This window comes from Argopecten irradians, chromosome 5, assembly GCF_041381155.1.
Source record: "Argopecten irradians isolate NY chromosome 5, Ai_NY, whole genome shotgun sequence".
Lineage (NCBI taxonomy): Eukaryota > Metazoa > Mollusca > Bivalvia > Pectinida > Pectinidae > Argopecten > Argopecten irradians.
In genome coordinates this window covers 20,436,058-20,442,673 of record NC_091138.1, presented here as the reverse complement: position 1 = coordinate 20,442,673, position 6,616 = coordinate 20,436,058, and the positions used below count along the sequence as shown (strand labels likewise).

The 6,616-nt window shown below is 37.8% G+C and overlaps 1 pseudogene; it reads right to left on the bottom strand.

The window, feature by feature from the left end:
• LOC138324521 (uncharacterized) lies at nt 1–872 on the bottom strand (annotated as a pseudogene).
• Between the last annotated feature and the right edge of the window lie 5,744 nt (nt 873–6,616).

Here is a 6,616-nt window from a genome sequence, read left to right as displayed (position 1 = left end):
ATATACATTTGGATGTACATATGGTATGCAAAATATTTCATTTCTAGCTAATTTAACCAAGATGCAGCAGCTGTCATCAAGTCGATGGTTACAGTCTGGTAGCGGTCTTTCAGGGTTGCCAGGCGTCTGTCGATGTTTACATACTTCTTCTTGCGGGGTTTGGTTGGAGCTCCAGCATCTCTCTGTATCCGGCTGATGTCGTTCATGTTCTGCATGTCCTTGAACATCTGTATAGTGGTGTATATGTTGGGATGTGAGTGCATAACTCGTCTCTTCAGTTTCCCATGCCATGTTTCCAGGTGGTTTGTAGTGCGTGGACCCTCAGTCAGGAAGTGGTTCCATGTCGTTTTGTCTCCATTTACCCACTGTTCTGTCACGTAGTCGGTGAATGGTAGGAGTGGATGAGGGATGTCGGCATCATTGGCATCCTCCAGGGCCTGGAACCAGACGTCCTCTACACGCTCCATGGGAATGAGGGGCAAAACAGCAGCTCGGCACACAAGGAGTCTCACATCGTCGCGGTACAGTATCTGAAGTCCTGTTGGCTGAGCCTTTCTCCATATGCACTGAGTGAAGTGGGAAAAAAAAACATTCTTTGACATCTATTCCAGGGAAGACACTTCGGATAGCATTGTGTGTGGCGATCTCAAAGTCGACGAATGCAGTAGTCGGGTGGAAGGGAATGTTGAAGTTGGTCATATGCTCCTGAAGTAACGTGAAGAAGCGGGTGTAGATGGTCGGGCTCTTTCCGGGAAGTAGTGCATAAATCATCGGAGTCATGATACCGTCAATCTGCGTATGTCTTCCGAAATTTACTGATATGTCGTTCAGTGTTGAGAGGGAGGCTGAGCAGCCGAGGTAGAGCATCTCCAGAAGGTCCAGTCTGTCTGTAGATGAAGCCGTCATGGGATAGGTTACGTCCGCCTCTTCTGTTGATGATGAACTTAACGTTGATCTGTGCGTTTGCCATTCCGTGTGTGATAAAATGAAATTACAGTAAATTGGAAAATGCTAGTACAGATGTTTTGCAAAATCTATATTACCTAAAACTAAAACAAGTAAGAAATTCTAAGAAAATGATGAGAAATTAAAAAATCTAGTACAGTAGTTCTATCAAATATTTACACTTAAACTGAAATGAAACACAAGTATAAATCAGTAAGAAATAGTAAATTGGAAAATTCTATTACAGATGTTTTACAAAATCTATATTACCTAAAACTGAAAACTAAAACAAGTCAGAAATTCTAAGAAAATGATGAGAAATTAAAAAATATAGTACAGTAGTTCTATCAAATATTTACACTTAAACTGAAAAGAAACACAAGTATAAATCAATAAGAAACAGTAAATTGGAAAATTCTATTACAGATGTTTTACAAAATCTATATTTCCTAAAACTGAAAAACTAAAATAAGTCAGAAATTCTTTACACTTATAAAGCTGAAAAAAAGCACAAAAATGTATAGACTCAGACAAAGTCTACTATTACAAAGACAAGTTGATAATTCAATGTACAATGATTTTTTTTCTGAAATATGCCACTGTTTTATACACTTTTCTTCAGCAGCTTGACAATAATTAACTGTTACTGATTTACTGATTACCGATCAGATGAGTTGATTTACCTGAGATTTACCTGTGATCTTGCAATGAGAACAATTCTGAGATAGACTATAACTCCCTATCAACACACCCTAATCCCTATGTAAACACCCCACCCTACCCAGAGTTGGTGTTCGGGGAAGACCCCACTTGACTGTGTTTTCGTAGTCAGATTTGACAGGGGTCTTCCCCGAACACCAACTCTGGGTAGGGTGGGTGTTTACATAGGGAATTAGGGTGTGTATACCGGCCCTCGTCATGACTAATTGGTAAATTACTCAATTTTCGAAGAACAGCTTATACATTTGTAAATGACCATTTCAGATATTGCAGTGGGTATAATCAGATTGTGATTTTATCGTTAAGAAGTGTAAACCATCTGACTAGATATAGAGACTAGATATTTCTAAGTAAAACGAACACACCTGTTTATCTGGTTTATGGTCGCGAAGCATTGAGCCGTCTTTTGGAAGGCATTGACCAAAAACAACAAGAGCAAAATCCGTACTGCTTATGATAACAGAGACTATTGTCTGTTTGTTTTGTTTTGGTAAGACTAAATGCAAATATGTTAAATGTTTGACTAATGTCGAAGGGGATTAATTCCTTCGTTCGGTTTTAGGGTGCCAAAATGAAAACTCCAAGCAGCGAAAACGCATCTCTTCAAATTTACATGTATATACAAATTATTTATTCATATAGCGAAATGTATTTGTGAAATGATATCACTTGGGAGTCATTTACAATAAGCTGGTGACCACTCCACGTACTATAGTGCTGAGGACTCAGACGAGTGTATGACTATCAAGAAATGTGACGAACCAACCAACACGAACAAAATATTGGTTGTATACGATAGGCAACATTTTATAGACTCTTCTCGGTTAAAACCAGAGTGCTTTCTCATCCAGTCTCATCCAGAAATAATCAGATCAACATATTATTCATGACTGTCCCAACAAACCAGATAATACTTACAATGAATGGACCAGTTGTTGGTTGCATAAGAACAACAACAGTTTCTATGTAACAGGGTGCAGGATTTACAATAAATTTAATACCTGCCTCTGCCAGGGATCGAACTCGGGACCTCTGGATTACTAGTCTGACGCTCAACCGATCGAGCTAAAGAGAAGTTCTCTCTAGCCGAGCGATATATTGCGGCTAGTATTGACCAGGGTTACATACTCCCCCTCCAGGGATCAACTCGTCCTCGAGTTTCCAGGGGTCACAACGATTCCTTCGCAGGTATCGTGAAGTATCATTCCCGAGTCCCTACATGGGCGCCAATGTAACAGGGTGCAGGATTTACAATAAATTTAATACCTGCCTCTGCCAGGGATCGAACTCGGGACCTCTGGATTACTAGTCTGACGCTCAACCGATCGAGCTAAAGAGAAGTTCTCTCTAGCCGAGCGATATATTGCGGCTAGTATTGACCAGGTTTACATACTCCCCCTCCAGTAATCAACTCGTCCTCGAGTTTCCAGGGGTCACAACGATTCCTTCGCAGATATCGTGAAGTATCATTCCCGAGTCCCTACATGGGCGCCAATGTCACGAGAGTGATAGTATGTGAGTTGGTTCACGAATATATAAATATAATCCAACAGCTATAAACAGTTGAAAGTTTATTTACACAAAAACGGAGACAGATAACCCTGAAATATACTGTAAGGTATAAAATATAAACAGGTATCTATTTAATAAATTATATTAAATTGTATTTTAATTTCCGAGTTACATATATTTACAAATAACATTTAATTTCCAGTCACTTGACTCTATGCATTGCCCTAACCTCACCGACCACGTGCGGTCCTTTGTTATACATAATATAAAGCTTTATGGACAAGTTATTTAAAGAAGTTTTAATTATATAAAGTATATTAATTATATTGCATAGTGAAGAATAAGTTAATTACTTTATTTCTAGTTATACATTAAATAAACATACCTTTTAGTACTGTGGCCGTAAAGCACACATGTACAGTCCAGTGCCTATTTCCACGTAATGTGCGGACACGCTTCCTCAAGGGTGGGCGTGCACGTGCAAGGACAGGGTCATGCAGGGTCAATGTGACACACTCAACCAATCCATTCACTCGCCTCTCATACGTCATCATAACAACTTACACACAGATTTACATGTACAGGACATTACATGACACAGGGACATGTAATATAAATTCAGACAGACACAGGGACATGTAAATTCAGACAATACACAGCGCATGTAGTTAAAACACCATATATAATACATATTATATATATGGTGAATTTAAACACCGCGACACTATATAGACTTATGTAGTGGTATTGTTAAAAACCAGTAATGTTTCACAATTGTCCCCGCCTTATTGTAGTACATAATGCACCAACATCAATGTTGAACAAAAACACGATAATAACGAGATAATGAAAAGAAATCTAATGTATTTGTTTTGTTCCAAAAATTGACGGAAAACACTGTCATGAATGGGCTTACCATTGCAAGCCACTTAGATTTTTTTTCTACAAATGTTGCGTCAAAACTGGTCGAAGATATACCTCCTTGCAAAGACTTTTACAGTGCAAACAATTTTACACAAAACTTTTCATTCTGCTTTGGTAAGAAACGGAAAGAGTTTCACTGCATTTTTGACAACGTGTGGGAGGTAATTGATGAAAATCAAAACAATATTGGGCCAATCACACTCTCTTGAGGGATTCCACTTGTGAGTCTAACCAGTGTGATGATTCTCCTTTAAGAACGACTCTTTGTTTACGATTTGTTAGAAAGTCACTAATTCAGTTTAGTACGTTTCCTTTTATCCCGTATCCTGAAAGTTTGAAGATTTTTAAAGTTCAAATATAATATCAATGTTGTTTTTTGCATCCAGTTCTCTTGTCCAATTTTCAATGACATCGATTTACTGTGTGACACAGGAATGACCGCTTGTAAAGCCGTGTTGGTGTTGGGTAAACACGCTGTTTGATTCCATGTGGTACACTATGGCATCTCTGGCTATTTTTTCATGACTTTCGATAATTCTGATGTCAAACTGATCGGTCTGTAATTATTTGCTTTTTGTTTTGTTTTTGAAAATGGCAGTGTGGTTTGATTTTGTCCACGATGTTGGCACTTTGGGTTCTCTTAAAGACCACTGGAATAGTTGTGTTCGTGGTCGGGTGAGTACCTCAGATGTTCCATGTATGAATATTGAGTGTAATTTATCTGGTCCCTGAATTTTTGATGGTTTGTCTGCCTTAAGGTATTTTGTGACAGTTTCCTCATCAATGTCAACATTTTTCAAATTACGTAGTACTTCTCCTGACCGTAATATAGGTATACTTGTTGTATTTTCTTCAGTGAACACACCAGCTAAGAATCTGTTTGACAGCCTTGTCCTGGTCTTTGGTTAAAGTCTGTAGGTGTAACCAGGTTCCCGATGGTATCCTAACTTTGGTTTTTGATTGTGTGTATCTTCAAAAGGCTTTACTATCCTGTTTGATGCTCTCAGAAAGTTGTTGCTCATAACTTTTTTTAGCTAGCCTTACTTAATTGTTAGCATTCGTTTTTCCATGTTGATAAATTATGTATTTGTCTATTCCTACAATTCTGGATTTTTTTCCCTTACCGTCGTTTTTGGTCAAATGGCTATAATGGCTACTTCCGTCATCCACGGTCTTCTGTAAGAACGTGTGGAAACTTTACTTTCTGTTATGTTGTCTTCTATTTCTTATAAGAGTTCTGTATAAGCAAGTTCAGTGTAGGCCTCAGACATAGACCGGTTGTTAAGGAGGTTTCCCAAATCAACATGTGACAGGTTGTCTCTGATTTTGTCAAAATCTCCTCTCTTAACTAACTTTCTATCAGCTCTCCCGAGCATGGTAGCCATTTAAATTGATATTAACACACATGATCACTGTTCCCGAACTGAGCCATATCTTGAATTTTTATCGACTAAATGTTCTTCGTTGGTGAAGACTAAGTTCAAAGTTGAGGGGATGGCATTACTTCTATATCGGATGAAATTTAAACTCCTAACACAATCCAAGAATTTTGAGGCTGCATGTTGGCTACCAGTTGTTGTTGTTGTATCAATTTCCTTGAAGTTGAACTTAACACTTTTTCTAGATCCTCCAGACATGATTCACAGCTGGGACGTCTGTGTATACACTGTATCAACAGCCAATTTGATCTCGATTCCAAATTGCTCAACATTTTCTAGATGTAAGGTAACTGCTGATAAGTCCATGATAATTTTGGTATATATGCATACCTCTCTTCCTCTGTAGTTTTCAAAAGGTAATGTGTGTTAAGTATAGCCTTCGATGTAGAATTCAAGTTGTTGTATGTTTGCACTTTCCCTTTGTTTTGGTAATAGTTGGGGAATGATCCGGGTTTGATTGGTTAAATGATCATAGTGTACACGAATGATCATTTAAATCGATAAAATTGGTATAATCCCGTTAAGTAACACTGCTGGGTCATAGATTAGTCTATGCTTTAATCTGACATATTTTGCGAGACAACAGAGCTATCTCTATTACCTGCAGTCTTCTTTGGATGGGCAATGTTACTTATATTAATTTAGATATTCCATCATGGCAACAGAACAATCTCTATTGCCTGATATTGGGTTATCAAGAATGTCTGTGTTGTCTTTGTTGGAATATATAATAGTGACTTCTCCTGTTTCGTCGGCACTGGATATCAACGACTCTATATCGTCTGTATTTAAGCATTGATGTCACTATTTTTTAATTTTATCGGGGTATGAAAAAAAAATTGTTTGCAAACTGTGTGAATCCGCTACGCGGATTCAATCGGGGTATGAAAAAAAAATTGTTTGCAAACTGTGTGAATCCGCGTATTTTTTTTTCATACCCCGATAAAATTAAAAAATAGTGACATCAATACTTATGATTAATTTTATACTCTATTTGATAAAATGAAGTATGTTTAAATGTAACATTATAGTGGTTTTTCAACGGATTCTTTTTTCCGAATCAATACGCAACGTCA